We start from the raw sequence: 16,612 nt of genomic DNA, 5'->3' as shown, positions 1-16,612 counted from the left end.
AACAGATGGAAAGGAGATAGAGGAGTGGGAACGGTGTACCATAAAGTAGGACACGTCCTGCCCTTTGATCTTTATCAGGCCAGCTGTGGGATAAGGAACTGGCTCAGCGGGATTCGCCCCAGGCGAGGAGCCAGTTCGGCCAGGTCAAACAAAAGTCAGCTAAGGCATACGTGTCTCAAGGATTTCTCTGCCGTAGTCATCAGGCCTATGTTAGGGCAACCACACAAAATGGCTGCCACATTCAAAATGGAACCCAAAGGTTCAGACTAAATCCTCGAATGCAGAGTGTTCTCCTATATCGGTTCATACGAAAACACTCAGACACGTTACACTCGCCATTTGCGGTCTATTGAGACCAAAATCGTCCATTTCCAACGATCTTTATAAATCAGATTCAGAACTATCTAACCCAATTCGGGACCATGGAACCACAGTTGCTCATATTGTGTTGCTGCTAACAAGTATCCACTTATCCACGTGTTTGTGCCTGCCTTCTTTGAAGAAAAATTGGGTTTAAATCTAGGTAACTGAGGAGAAATTTTGTTTACGCCAGCATAATCTTGTGTAATTTACAGCACCTTTTGCTATGATTGTTAATGCTAAGTGCCCAAGAATACCCCATTACACCATGTCCAGTAAACGAAATTTCGTTCATGTAAAAATCCTATCACCAGAGCATACTAACAAGAACACAGCCAACACGAGTAGCTGGTGTTTGCTTCACACACAATTTTGCACAGTTTTGTAGCTCAAAATACATCATCCAGTCCATTTTGGACATGAGGAGCTGGATTGGCATTTAACAAGATAGCATTTAGGTGAAAAAACCAACTGCAGGAGCATGGAAGCAATAATACAAACTAACCGAACACTGGCAGCTGTGGTTTGCATCATTAGTGATTTTGTGTACTCTTGTGGCATTTTTGGGCATTTTGCACACTTTTTGCCACAGACATTGCACCTGGGCTGGTTCTAGAGCGAATGGACCTTATCCTCTCTGTGATGATGAATAGTTCTCCTTGCTAGGGCCCTTCATCACTTCTTGTAAATAAGCAGACTGTTGATGCTTTCCTGATTTCTGGATGGTCGTGGATGTGCTTACTTGCCTCTGTGAAGAACAAGGAGGGGTTTGGCCCAGTAGGGAAGAGGGTAGGTAGGGCCCGTTAATACCAAAGAAAAGAGAATTTACCTATGCCTCTATACACATGCTCACAACATTTAATGTAATGAAAGAGTAAACCACACTGTTAGTCGACTCAGACATTGATTTATGTCAGTTATTCAAAAATCATGAATTATTCATACTTTGTGGCAAGAGAAAAATACATAGTCAACTTTACATTGAACACACAAAAAGAGATTTTTGCAAGGGAAAAAGCAAAACAAACAACATATGAATGAGTGTGTGAATTATAGTGAACAAAACAACAACAAGTTCATGACATTGTACATAGTGAATAAATTGTGTCAAAACAGTGAACAACAGTTTTTCCAGGGTTATAATGGGATCAGGGGTACGTCTTACTCAATGCTTGCCCCACTGCCTGTAACACTATTAATTATGAATTTTATTCTTGTACAGGACAGGAAATAGAACCCAACATGAATTGGGATATGCCAAGAGATTTGGGCAAAACAATAATGCTGAATGCCAACGTGTTTCGAATACCGATGTGTGAGTCATCGGATTCTCATCAGGGCGTGGAGTGAATCCATTGGAACTGTTGAGGGAAGAAGGGAAAAGGGATATACTTTAAAAACTTGAAATTTTAACTTAAGGACGCTTTTCCCATATGAATGCACCATCTGATGCAACATACCTTATGCGACCAAAATGCTGTGGTCGATTGGGTCTTTTGTTATGTAAAAAACAGTCATCGTAAGCCGTGGAAGTCAACCTGTAATGTAGTGACATAGGCGTAGTGAGTAATTGTACAGTGAAGTACAAGCAGGCACGGATGTGTGCATGCATTATGAAAAAATTACCTCTGCTTTTAGGAGCAGCCGCTCCGAGGTCGAGGCTGTGAAGGCCCAGTTTTCAATTTAATGTCCCCCTAATTGGGATCTGCAAACACAAGGGATTGCGTATTAGCGAGGAGATCGTTACATCTGTAGCCCAACCAAATTTATTACCAAAGGATTTCTTACTTGTGTCCAAAACGGATCTTCGCCGTATTCTGTGGAAACAAAACGGAACAGGGCGGGGAACTGATAAATGTCCTGTGTTAAATATATCAGGTAAAGCGAAAATTGCCTGTGCGCCGAGTGGCGTCTTACCGTGGATTCGGACCCTCAGGGCGTCGGGTCACCCGTTCGCTAGGACGGATTCGTCTCTTGTTAAAAGCTAATTCCTGAGGGGGAAGCAAAAAGACGAGCGGATTAATGCCCGGTCTTTGCTAAAGAGGAAGCGCGTGTGTGTGCGCTGATTGCCAACGCGGGTCTTACCTCGGTTGTTGAGTAACCGCTCAGTGTGTTTGGATTCTGGAGGGCACAACAGCTCGCCGCCGCGAGTGGGGTGGACTGGGTTGAATGGTTTGGTCACATGGTGCCGTGAACCAACCGGCATGGGGGCCATCTCGCTAAGAATTGTGGGACATGTAGTCCTGGAGAAACGGAAACCGTACATTAAATTCTAGTGACTTCACTGAGGACATTAAGTCCGTTGTTGACAGTATTAAATTTCATGATGAGGTAGGCCTCTTTGCGTAATAGTGTTGCCTCTACATCCTGTACATACTGTTTAGGGTCCGCCCATGCAAGGACCGTCCATTTAAAGTCAAGTTCCCCATGGTTATGGCTCATGAAGTGTTCTACCATGGGTGCTGTACACACCTTTTTCTTTATGCGGGATCGATGTTGTGTGATGCGTGAATTGACAGGTTGACAGGTTTTTCCTATGTACACTTTGTCACAGGGACAAACCACGGCGTAGATGAAATTTTTTGTACGGCAATTAGTAAACATCTCATGTTTCCAGGTGACCCCGTCATGGTCAAATGTATTACCTTCCAAGGTGGAGGAACACGAAATGCAGTTGCCACACTTGTGATGCCCGCTAACTGGTTTTAAATTCCATTTTGTGAGCAAATCACTTTTGGGTTTTGGAATATAGCTGTCAGCTCGAATCAGTTGTTGACCAATGCTTTTATTCTTGCGCATGGCAAAAATGGGCTTTTTTAGCGGACTTGGTAAATCTTCCAATAGATGCCAATTGTTTAAAATGATACGTTTGAACTGATTCGTGTGTGGTCCATAAGTTGTGACACACACCAACTCAATCTGTTCATTTTTTTCTTTTTTCACCAGGAGGTTTTCTCTGGCAGTGCATCTTGCTCGTTTTTTTGAATGATTAAGGAGTTTTTTTGGATAGCCCCTTTTGGCCATTTCAGCGCAAAAATGTGTCGCATGATGATCAAAATCCGATATCTCGGTACAATTTCTTCTTATTCGCAACAGTTGCCCAAAAGGGAGATTTTCCTTCAGGCACTGTGGGTGCGAGCTTTTAAAGTGAAGAATGGTGTTTCTGTCTGTAGATTTTTTGTGTAAGGTCGTGTTTAGAGTGATTTCGCGGACCCCTACTGTGATGTCCAAAAAAGTCATCCTGCTTGTGCTCGATTCGATAGAGAAGCTGATGTCTCTGTGCCTGGAGTTAAGCCAATTGTAGAACTGGTCTAGTTCTGTCTGGCTCCCCTGCCACAGGAGCCAGACGTCATCAATATACCTAAGCCATTGAATTATGTGTCCCAGGAATGGATTGTTCTCAAATATGAACCTTTGTTCGTATTGTGCCATATAACGTACCGCCATCTCAGGTGCATATGGGCAACCCATAGCGATGCCTTTTATTTGGATAAAAAACGCATTCTCAAATTTGAAATAGTTGCTGCGTAGTGTGATTTCAGCCAGGGAAAGAATGAAGGCGGTGGGGACCCGGTGCGGTCTTTCACGTTGTTCCAGGTATATTTCCAAGACCTGCAATGCTTCGTCCTGAGGGATTTGAGTGTATAGTGAGGTGACGTCTAGGGTCACCATCCACTGAGTTGTTTGATCAAATGGTTGTCCCTCTATCTTGTTGATGAAATCTGATGTATCTCTGAGATATGACTTGACCTGCGGTAAAAAGGGTTTGAGAAAAAAGTCAATGTATTTTGAGACCGGTTCCAGTGCGGAATCGCACCCCGACACAATGGGTCGGCCAGGCGGTGTTTTGTCATTTTTATGAATTTTTGGTAAAAAGTACAGGACAGGTGTCCTTGGTGCTTTTTTGTTTAAGAATTCAAATTCCTTGGGGCCTAGGAACCCCTCGTCAAGTCCTGTTTTGGTTATGCTAGCAATTTTGCTTTGTATAGCATGCACAGGATCCTCCTTTAGTGGTCTGTACCAGTCTGCATTGTTAACATGCGCCGTACCTTTCTCTAAGTACATGGTGCGGGGCCATATCACGACTGCCCCACCCTTATCAGCTTGCTTGATTAAAATAGACGTGTCAGATTTAAGATTTTGAATAGCAGATGTTAAGTCTTTAGACATGTTTTTGTTGACAAATTGTTTCTGTTTCTCAAGTTTTGAGAGGGAGGAAAGGACGGCTTGTTCAAAAGCCATGACCTGTTTAGGAATGTTTTGGGTCGGAGTGAACCTGGATTTAACCCTAAGCCCGGTGGTTTCTGAATTAGACATCACTTCGGAGTCCGCGAAAAACACCTTCAACCTAATCTTGCGGCAAAAATCTAATGCCTCTAATTTAAGTTGGGTGAAGTCCGTTCTTTTATTTGGGACAAACTTGAGGCCCAGGGATAAGAGTCTTATTTCATCCTGAGTCAATTGCTTATCTGAAAGATTAACTATGGCTGATTTTTCTAGCTCTTGTAAGTTTTGTTGCGTGTGCGCATCTCCCATGGCTGTTTGAAGCGGACCCGTGACTGCCCGCCTCTGCCTAAAAAAGGAGATGATACAGCAGCCCCTCGTCTTTTTGAGTTATCTTGTCGAGACTCAGATGATGAGTCAGACGATGTAGTATCTGAGAAAGTCAAGAATCTATTCCTAGATCTTCCTTGGAATGATGTTAGAGCCCCTCTTGATTCACCTGACGTGTAGAAATCCTCCTTCAAGAATGGATAAACTTGCTCCAATTTGAAGGATTTCGAGTCCCTTTCGAATTGGGCTACTTTAGCGTTAAGTGTGTTGTCCTTAAAGAGTTGTATTTCTTACCGTTTGGTTATCAGATATGGCCTTAATTAACTCCTCAATTTCTTTTTCTTCTTGGCTGCAGATACGTTGGGCTGTCTGTATAGTGTGGACCATGAGGTCCCGACTACATTTGGTATTAATCTGACTAAATCCCTTTTTGTAATCTGCGTCCTCGGTGAAAATCACCGGGATATTCTTTACCTGGAGTCCCCAAGGAATAGTCCCAGCCTTCAGATGTTTAAGTAAAAAGTGGCCATGTAATTCGGTTTGGATGTGTTTCTTTTGGAGACGGGTCAATTTATCTGCCTCATTTTGTTGTTTAGCTGAGGTACTCAATGTTATGTTCGAAAAAGGAGATGATTCAATGAGACTCGCAATGTGGCTCTCCGTAAAGGACAGCGTGTCTTTCTCTGCCATGCTACGCAGGAGACTTGTCCCCTGCAATTGAATGAATCAGTTGTTGGTAAGGATGACGATCAAAGTCAATCCCTGCCCACTCGGGTAAATACCCGCACTAATAATGAAGAACAAGGAGGGGTTTGGCCCAGTAGGGAAGAGGGTAGGTAGGGCCCGTTAATACCAAAGAAAAGAGAATTTACCTATGCCTCTATACACATGCTCACAACATTTAATGTAATGAAAGAGTAAACCACACTGTTAGTCGACTCAGACATTGATTTATGTCAGTTATTCAAAAATCATGAATTATTCATACTTTGTGGCAAGAGAAAAATACATAGTCAACTTTACATTGAACACACAAAAAGAGATTTTTGCAAGGGAAAAAGCAAAACAAACAACATATGAATGAGTGTGTGAATTATAGTGAACAAAACAACAACAAGTTCATGACATTGTACATAGTGAATAAATTGTGTCAAAACAGTGAACAACAGTTTTTCCAGGGTTATAATGGGATCAGGGGTACGTCTTACTCAATGCTTGCCCCACTGCCTGTAACACTATTAATTATGAATTTTATTCTTGGACAGGACAGGAAATAGAACCCAACATGAATTGGGATATGCCAAGAGATTTGGGCAAAACAATAATGCTGAATGCCAACGCGTTTCGAATACCGATGTGTGAGTCATCGGATTCTCATCAGGGCGTGGAGTGAATCCATTGGAACTGTTGAGGGAAGAAGGGAAAAGGGATATACTTTAAAAACTTGAAATTTTAACTTAAGGACGCTTTTCCCATATGAATGCACCATCTGAGGTATGTTGTATCAGATGGTGCATTCATATGGGAAAAGCGTCCTTAAGTTAAAATTTCAAGTTTTTAAAGTATATCCCTTTTCCCTTCTTCCCTCAACAGTTCCAATGGATTCACTCCACGCCCTGATGAGAATCCGATGACTCACACATCGGTATTCGAAACACGTTGGCATTCAGCATTATTGTTTTGCCCAAATCTCTTGGCATATCCCAATTCATGTTGGGTTCTATTTCCTGTCCTGTACAAGAATAAAATTCATAATTAATAGTGTTACAGGCAGTGGGGCAAGCATTGAGTAAGACGTACCCCTGATCCCATTATAACCCTGGAAAAACTGTTGTTCACTGTTTTGACACAATTTATTCACTATGTACAATGTCATGAACTTGTTGTTGTTTTGTTCACTATAATTCACACACTCATTCATATGTTGTTTGTTTTGCTTTTTCCCTTGCAAAAATCTCTTTTTGTGTGTTCAATGTAAAGTTGACTATGTATTTTTCTCTTGCCACAAAGTATGAATAATTCATGATTTTTGAATAACTGACATAAATCAATGTCTGAGTCGACTAACAGTGTGGTTTACTCTTTCATTACATTAAATGTTGTGAGCATGTGTATAGAGGCATAGGTAAATTCTCTTTTCTTTGGTATTAACGGGCCCTACCTACCCTCTTCCCTACTGGGCCAAACCCCTCCTTGTTCTTCATTATTAGTGCGGGTATTTACCCGAGTGGGCAGGGATTGACTTTGACCGTCATCCTTACCAACAACTGATTCATTCAATTGCAGGGGACAAGTCTCCTGCGTAGCATGGCAGAGAAAGATACGCTGTCCTTTACGGAGAGCCACATTGCGAGTCTCATTGAATCATCTCCTTTTTCGAACATAACATTGAGTACCTCAGCTAAACAACAAAATGAGGCAGATAAATTGACCCGTCTCCAAAAGAAACACATCCGAACCGAATTACATGGCCACTTTTTACTTAAACATCTGAAGGCTGGGACTATTCCTTGGGGACTCCAGGTAAAGAATATCCCGGTGATTTTCACCGAGGACGCAGATTACAAAAAGGGATTTAGTCAGATTAATACCAAATGTAGTCGGGACCTCATGGTCCACACTATACAGACAGCCCAACGTATCTGCAGCCAAGAAGAAAAAGAAATTGAGGAGTTAATTAAGGCCATATCTGATAACCAAACGGTAAGAAATACAACTCTTTAAGGACAACACACTTAACGCTAAAGTAGCCCAATTCGAAAGGGACTCGAAATCCTTCAAATTGGAGCAAGTTTATCCATTCTTGAAGGAGGATTTCTACACGTCAGGTGAATCAAGAGGGGCTCTAACATCATTCCAAGGAAGATCTAGGAATAGATTCTTGACTTTCTCAGATACTACATCGTCTGACTCATCATCTGAGTCTCGACAAGATAACTCAAAAAGACAAAGGCTGCTGTATCATCTCCTTTTTTAGGCAGAGGCGGGCAGTCACGGGTCCGCTTCAAACAGCCATGGGAGATGCGCACACGCAACAAAACTTACAAGAGCTAGAAAAATCAGCCATAGTTAATCTTTCAGATAAGCAATTGACTCAGGATGAAATAAGACTCTTATCCCTGGGCCTCAAGTTTGTCCCAAATAAAAGAACGGACTTCACCCAACTTAAATTAGAGGCATTAGATTTTTGCCGCAAGATTAGGTTGAAGGTGTTTTTCGCGGACTCCGAAGTGATGTCTAATTCAGAAACCACCGGGCTTAGGGTTAAATCCAGGTTCACTCCGACCCAAAACATTCCTAAACAGGTCATGGCTTTTGAACAAGCCGTCCTTTCCTCCCTCTCAAAACTTGAGAAACAGAAACAATTTGTCAACAAAAACATGTCTAAAGACTTAACATCTGCTATTCAAAATCTTAAATCTGACACGTCTATTTTAATCAAGCAAGCTGATAAGGGTGGGGCAGTCGTGATATGGCCCCGCACCATGTACTTAGAGGAAGGTACGGCGCATGTTAACAATGCAGACTGGTACAGACCACTAAAGGAGGATCCTGTGCATGCTATACAAAGCAAAATTGCTAGCATAACCAAAACAGGACTTGATGAGGGGTTCCTAGGCCCCAAGGAATTTGAATTCTTCAACAAAAAAGCACCAAGGACACCTGTCCTGTACTTTTTACCAAAAATTCATAAAAATGACAAAACACCGCCTGGCCGACCCATTGTGTCGGGGTGCGATTCCGCACTGGAACCGGTCTCAAAATACATTGACTTTTTTCTCAAACCCTTTTTACCGCAGGTCAAGTCATATCTCAGAGATACATCAGATTTCATCAACAAGATAGAGGGACAACCATTTGATCAAACAACTCAGTGGATGGTGACCCTAGACGTCACCTCACTATACACTCAAATCCCTCAGGACGAAGCATTGCAGGTCTTGGAAATATACCTGGAACAACGTGAAAGACCGCACTGGGTCCCCACCGCCTTCATTCTTTCCCTGGCTGAAATCGCACTACGCAGCAACTATTTCAAATTTGAGAATGCGTTTTTTATCCAAATAAAAGGCATCGCTATGGGTTGCCCATATGCACCTGAGATGGCGGTACTTTATATGGCACAATACGAACAAAGGTTCATATTTGAGAACAATCCATTCCTGGGACACATAATTCAATGGCTTAGGTATATTGATGACGTCTGGCTCCTGTGGCAGGGGAGCCAGACAGAACTAGACCAGTTCTACAATTGGCTTAACTCCAGGCACAGAGACATCAGCTTCTCTATCGAATCGAGCACAAGCAGGATGACTTTTTTGGACATCACAGTAGGGGTCCGCGAAAACACTCTAAACACGACCTTACACAAAAAATCTACAGACAGAAACACCATTCTTCACTTTAAAAGCTCGCACCCACAGTGCCTGAAGGAAAATCTCCCTTTTGGGCAACTGTTGCGAATAAGAAGAAATTGTACCGAGATATCGGATTTTGATCATCATGCGACAAATTTTTGCGCTGAAATGGCCAAAAGGGGCTATCCATAAAAACTCCTTAATCATTCAAAAAAACGAGCAAGATGCACTGCCAGAGAAAACCTCCTGGTGAAAAAAGAAAAAAATGAACAGATTGAGTTGGTGTGTGTCACAACTTATGGACCACACACGAATCAGTTCAAACGTATCATTTTAAACAATTGGCATCTATTGGAAGATTTACCAAGTCCGCTAAAAAAGCCCATTTTTGCCATGCGCAAGAATAAAAGCATTGGTCAACAACTGATTCGAGCTGACAGCTATATTCCAAAACCCAAAAGTGATTTGCTCACAAAATGGAATTTAAAACCAGTTAGCGGGCATCACAAGTGTGGCAACTGCATTTCGTGTTCCTCCACCTTGGAAGGTAATACATTTGACCATGACGGGGTCACCTGGAAACATGAGATGTTTACTAATTGCCGTACAAAAAATTTCATCTACGCCGTGGTTTGTCCCTGTGACAAAGTGTACATAGGAAAAACCTGTCAACCTGTCAATTCACGCATCACACAACATCGATCCCGCATAAAGAAAAAGGTGTGTACAGCACCCATGGTAGAACACTTCATGAGCCATAACCATGGGGAACTTGACTTTAAATGGACGGTCCTTGCATGGGCGGACCCTAAACAGTATGTACAGGATGTAGAGGCAACACTATTACGCAAAGAGGCCTACCTCATCATGAAATTTAATACTGTCAACAACGGACTTAATGTCCTCAGTGAAGTCACTAGAATTTAATGTACGGTTTCCGTTTCTCCAGGACTACATGTCCCACAATTCTTAGCGAGATGGCCCCCATGCCGGTTGGTTCACGGCACCATGTGACCAAACCATTCAACCCAGTCCACCCCACTCGCGGCGGCGAGCTGTTGTGCCCTCCAGAATCCAAACACACTGAGCGGTTACTCAACAACCGAGGTAAGACCCGCGTTGGCAATCAGCGCACACACACGCGCTTCCTCTTTAGCAAAGACCGGGCATTAATCCGCTCGTCTTTTTGCTTCCCCCTCAGGAATTAGCTTTTAACAAGAGACGAATCCGTCCTAGCGAACGGGTGACCCGACGCCCTGAGGGTCCGAATCCACGGTAAGACGCCACTCGGCGCACAGGCAATTTTCGCTTTACCTGATATATTTAACACAGGACATTTATCAGTTCCCCGCCCTGTTCCGTTTTGTTTCCACAGAATACGGCGAAGATCCGTTTTGGACACAAGTAAGAAATCCTTTGGTAATAAATTTGGTTGGGCTACAGATGTAACGATCTCCTCGCTAATACGCAATCCCTTGTGTTTGCAGATCCCAATTAGGGGGACATTAAATTGAAAACTGGGCCTTCACAGCCTCGACCTCGGAGCGGCTGCTCCTAAAAGCAGAGGTAATTTTTTCATAATGCATGCACACATCCGTGCCTGCTTGTACTTCACTGTACAATTACTCACTACGCCTATGTCACTACATTACAGGTTGACTTCCACGGCTTACGATGACTGTTTTTTACATAACAAAAGACCCAATCGACCACAGCATTTTGGTCGCATAAGGTATGTTGCATCAGATGGTGCATTCATATGGGAAAAGCGTCCTTAAGTTAAAATTTCAAGTTTTTAAAGTATATCCCTTTTCCCTTCTTCCCTCAACAGTTCCAATGGATTCACTCCACGCCCTGATGAGAATCCGATGACTCACACATCGGTATTCAAAACGCGTTGGCATTCAGCATTATTGTTTTGCCCAAATCTCTTGGCATATCCCAATTCATGTTGGGTTCTATTTCCTGTCCTGTACAAGAATAAAATTCATAATTAATAGTGTTACAGGCAGTGGGGCAAGCATTGAGTAAGACGTACCCCTGATCCCATTATAACCCTGGAAAAACTGTTGTTCACTGTTTTGACACAATTTATTCACTATGTACAATGTCATGAACTTGTTGTTGTTTTGTTCACTATAATTCACACACTCATTCATATGTTGTTTGTTTTGCTTTTTACCTTGCAAAAATCTCTTTTTGTGTGTTCAATGTAAAGTTGACTATGTATTTTTCTCTTGCCACAAAGTATGAATAATTCATGATTTTTGAATAACTGACATAAATCAATGTCTGAGTCGACTAACAGTGTGGTTTACTCTTTCATTACATTAAATGTTGTGAGCATGTGTATAGAGGCATAGGTAAATTCTCTTTTCTTTGGTACTTGCCTCTGTGAGCGGGAGTTCCATAGCAGTGCCGCAAGGGTAGAGAATGAGTTTCCACTGGTATGTTTTGGAAGAGTTCAATGTACCACTTAGGTGTCTATGTCCCTGAGGTCTTTGAGCTTTAGAATGATCTGAATATGTTCAGCGCAGAATGTTAGGTTGAAACATTTAATGACGTCCAGTAGAAGGCGGATGGAGGCGTTGGCGTGAAGAGTGAAACCTGAGGTATTTAGCATTGGTGTAGACAGAAGGTGATGGCAATGGCAGTGATGGAATGACCCTGCTACCTTTTTGATGGGGAGGTATCAGGAGTGGTGATGGACTGTTTTGAAGGCGGTTGTCCAGCAGGAGCGCAACCACACAATTTTAGTCCCTCGTAGTCTTAAGGTCATCCCTGGTGGAAATCAGGGCACCTTTAGTGACACTCTTGGAGTCGAACCCTGTTTGAGTGTCTGAAAAGAGGATGTTTTCATCCAATAAGCTAGAAATATCAGTAACTTTCTTGACAAGGGGCAAGTGGATGGTTGGTTGACATCTGACATCAGTTTCTATAGTAAACTTCTTAAAAGCATCAAGAGAAAATTGGTGCATGAGGAAACATACTTTTGAGTGTAAAAAATGTCTTTACAGTGTGGTCATGCCAGCAAAAATCATTTCCATGTTTTCTTTATTCAAATTCAGGCGTATTCGCTGGCTATCTTTACAAATTTCTTAATAAACTCACAAGAGAAATTTGCAAATACAGAGAGACTTTTAGTCTCTTTAAGATTTGTAGATAGAGGCCATTACAAAATAGTTAAAACTTTCTTCTTATACAGGGAATTTCCAGAGGCATTCACTCTAAATCAAAGATACTCAATCTCTTCATTCTTCAAGTCACACTTCTCAGGTTTACAAGACACATTAATTGCTGAAGTCTTGATAATTCCAAACCGGCATGTTCTGCATGTTCTGTAAGGGTCTTAAGAAACACTAAAATATAATGTTGATGAAGCAAAAAAATAATTCAAAACCTCAGAAAATATCGAATCCAACAAGAGCAGAAAAATGGCAGGAAGACTGCACAACACAAATGGCATTACACAATATTTAAAATGCACCAAAGGTGTGGATAATTTTTCATTAATCGATTCACTTTATAGGCAGGCAATGAAAGGAATCTCACAAATCAGGATTAATGCAGACATGTGCTCCTTGAACTGAGTCCTAAATGTCCATAATGAGAGTTAAAGAATTTCAGTCCTTGATCGTAATTTTATTTAAGCGCCTGTTAGAAAATATAGTGTTGAAGATCTTTGATCTCTCTCTGGTACAAAATTCTAAAGTGCCGCAGATGCCTAGGACAACGGTACAATTTACTCATTTTGCAAATCCTCTTGGAAATAAGCCTTGAGTATCTCTTTCTCTTTTTCTGATAAGGAATAAATGTGCCCAAAAGGAACAACAATGCCAGGTTCAGTTGGTCTGGTGCACTCATATACCTCAAGAATGAAAAGTGAGTAGACCTTGCTCTTGGCAAAATCTAGAGAAAAGCAAGTTACTAAAGAAGCACTGGAAATATTAGTCACAATTAAATTTGATGCTATCTTTTTAATTATTTTAGGAATATTATTTTTAGCAGACCACACTGATCAATGAACATTCCACAGATGCCAATAATCACAATGCAAATACATTAAGATCTATTTTTCCTTCAATTCTCAAAGTAATTGGTAAAAAGACCAAGGGTCACCAACAAACATCGCAGAGCACACATAGCGCGATTATGCATAACGCCGGCTATCGCTGGAATTAATTGCCGAGATAATGCGTTATTATCAACGCTTATCTCCACGGCGATAAAAATTCCGGCGAAAGCGGCGTTATGAGGGAACATCGGTAAAAATCCAGCGCTGCAACTACGGCACTGAGGGAATCCTCATTAATTGGGAGATGTGGACTTAGGTTTAGAATCCACCTCCCATTATAAATATAGCTAAGTCTGACATTTAGCAGATGTTAGCCGATGGCGATAACCGCGGTTAGCGCCGTTCTTTATGTCGCTATGGGTATCAGGGCCCAGATTGATGATAACGCAATGTGCTGTTAGCGACTTTTTCAGGGTTGTTTTCAGAGGGAACGCCTACTGTGCTTATCATTAGCGATTATTATCGCTGACATGTAAAGCGGCATTGACACTGAAGCTTTTGCCAGCAAGGCGTCGCTAACAGCTGTTAGGGACAGCTTGCTGATAGGGGGATAAAATATCTCTGCTTTAGCGACAAAAAGTGCAGCTAAAGCGGCGATATTGGTCTTGATGATATGCCCCCACATGATTTTCAATGCTATTCATGGATGATCTTATAAAACGAAGCCAACACACTCCTGTTTCTTCCCTTTCTCAGGAGACACTTGATTATTCCTACATTTTTCTCTGGCACATAGGACAAGTGTGAATCATATGTAGCACATCATCACAATATAGATACAATCTAGTCTATATGTACAGTACCCTGTGTTTCTTCCCTTCACCTATTCTGTCTCCAATAGGAACATCATATGACTCCATGTAAATATTGTAACATAGTATCGGAACAGAACAACTGTCGGCAGTATTCCTATATGCATATGTATGATCATCCTATCCTAACTCTGAGTTCTGTATAAATGAAATAATTGGCCCGCTGTTATTAATGATGAATTACCGCCCTGTATATAGTCTTGAATTGTATTTTTATTCTTTTTTTACCGTTTTTAAGTGTACAGATTTCTTTTAACACTGTGTTTTAACATGTGCTTTTATGATTTTGCAAACTAAAAATCGAATAAAGCTATTTTGACTTGACTTGACACAATCTAGTCTTTTGCTGGTGTTATTTTTCATTCTCTGTCTAAGTGTCCCTGGCTCCCCCTACATGCATATGTTCTTTTTGAAGCAATGGATCCACCAGAACATTTGGGAGCACTGTCCTGGTCTGCACCAGGAACTCATTTCAAAAGTTTTTCCTAGTGCAGACCAGAACAGTTTGCCCTATTATCGTGATTTCCCCCTACTCTTGGCTGCCCTGAGGCCACCTCATTCAGTGAAACACAAAGTGGCCTGTTGCAAGCCGCTCTTTGTTTGTGTTTCACAGTGCAGGTGGTAGCTACTTGCATTTTAGAGAGGGGACAGAGATTCCCTGCCAAAGGATGTAATGAGTGACTGCACCTGCTTGCAGAGGGATGTCCCCCGCATGCAGGGGGATCGCTTTTGAGCCCTTCAGAGTGCTGCCCTAAGGCTGATCACTGTCAATACACCATCTTTTTTGTGGGGCACTATCAGAGCACCTCCTAACAATCTATTTTCCTATGCATTTCCATTTGTAATAGCAGAGGCAAAGTGATTCCCTCATTTGTAAATCTGGGAATGGCCTCTCAAGATAGCACTGGTGCGACATGTACGCCAGTTTTACAAAAGGGGCCACAAAGGCATCTGTGGCCCTTTCTGTAATACCATAATGCCCTGGGGCTGCACAGATCAGGGGCACACACCTGTTGTGCCCCCGGAGCACCAAGCATAGTATGGCCCCTGATGGGACTGAAATAAGTCCTGATAACTTCCTCGGGACTTATTTCTTTCTTTTTGCCATTTCCAGTCATCAACATTCAATTAACAATGCAAAATAAATGTGCTCAGAAAATAAAGTAGGACATTGTGAAAACAACAACTCATCTTTAATCTCTTGTTTCAAACCACGCAGAAAAATAGCCACTTGAGTTCTTTCGATCCAAGTACTTTTGGCTGTTAATTGATGAAATAGAGTCACAAATGTCAATACATACATTCCACCTTGATAAATATCACACCAAGCTTCCTCAAATGAATCCTCCAAATCAGGACATTCAAACATCTTCTTTATTGCAAGCAGTAAGGAATCATGGGGCATATTATCAAGAAAGGCGTTAAAATGTTTGCCGCTTTAGCGGCATGAAACTGCAGCTAAAGCGGTGATAATGTTCTTGATAATATGCCCTTGTGAATTACCATAGAAGCCCATGTTCTGGTGTGAACATGGGCTTCTATGGGAATTCTCCAGGGCATATTATGCAGCCCATTATTGCCGCTTTAGCAGCACTTTCCTGCCGCTAAAGCTGCGATAATTTAACACCCTTCTTGATAATATGCCCACATATGTTGGAGAAGTGTGGCTCACTGGTTAGAGGAGGCATACCTGGAAGCAGAGGTCAGCCCGGGACCAGGGTTCAATTCCCGGCTCGGCGGGGTCTTGAGTCCTAAAATGTCCATGGACTCGACAATTCTCGCTCCAGTGCCTACTCGATTCACGGGTTCACACTCTGCGACTCTGGGCAATAGCTTGCTTAATCTCCACAACGGCCACTCGCGGAGGTATGCCTGGCTTTCATCTTCGGATACCCTGCCAGGGTTATCTCACAGGGGACTACCAGGACGAGTTCCCTAAGCAAGCGCTTAGAAACCACTCGGTGATTTGCGCTATATAAATTCCTGTACATTTACATTTACATGTACATTTACATTTACATATGTCTCCAAACAGACATCAGAAGTCATTATTAGAGGAGCTCCCAGGCATGTTTACGTCCAATGAGGCACCCAGTCAAATAACCCACCTTTACTCGATCCTGCATAAACCGTGCAGGACAAAAAGCAAAACATACCATATGAGAATCCTAAACTTCTCGTAACTTTGAAGGATCCAAACAAAACATTGAAGGAACTACTAGGATATCGATAGACCTTAATGCCAAAGTCTGTCTTAGCAACAAATTCTCAAGGCATAGTTGTACGTGTAGTGCTACGTCCTGAGAAGGGGAAACAGCCTTTACAGCAAGGTTTTTACCACGTTGTATCATTACCACGCATTTTTACAATACATGTTTTTAGAACGCATATGCTTCTGCAACGTATGCCTTTTTCACAGATTTAAGGTAAGGTCAGAAGTGTGGGTGGTGTCT

Source organism: Lissotriton vulgaris, chromosome 1_1, assembly GCF_964263255.1.
Source record: "Lissotriton vulgaris chromosome 1_1, aLisVul1.2, whole genome shotgun sequence".
Classification (NCBI taxonomy): domain Eukaryota; kingdom Metazoa; phylum Chordata; class Amphibia; order Caudata; family Salamandridae; genus Lissotriton; species Lissotriton vulgaris.
This window is presented reverse-complemented; position numbering follows the sequence as displayed.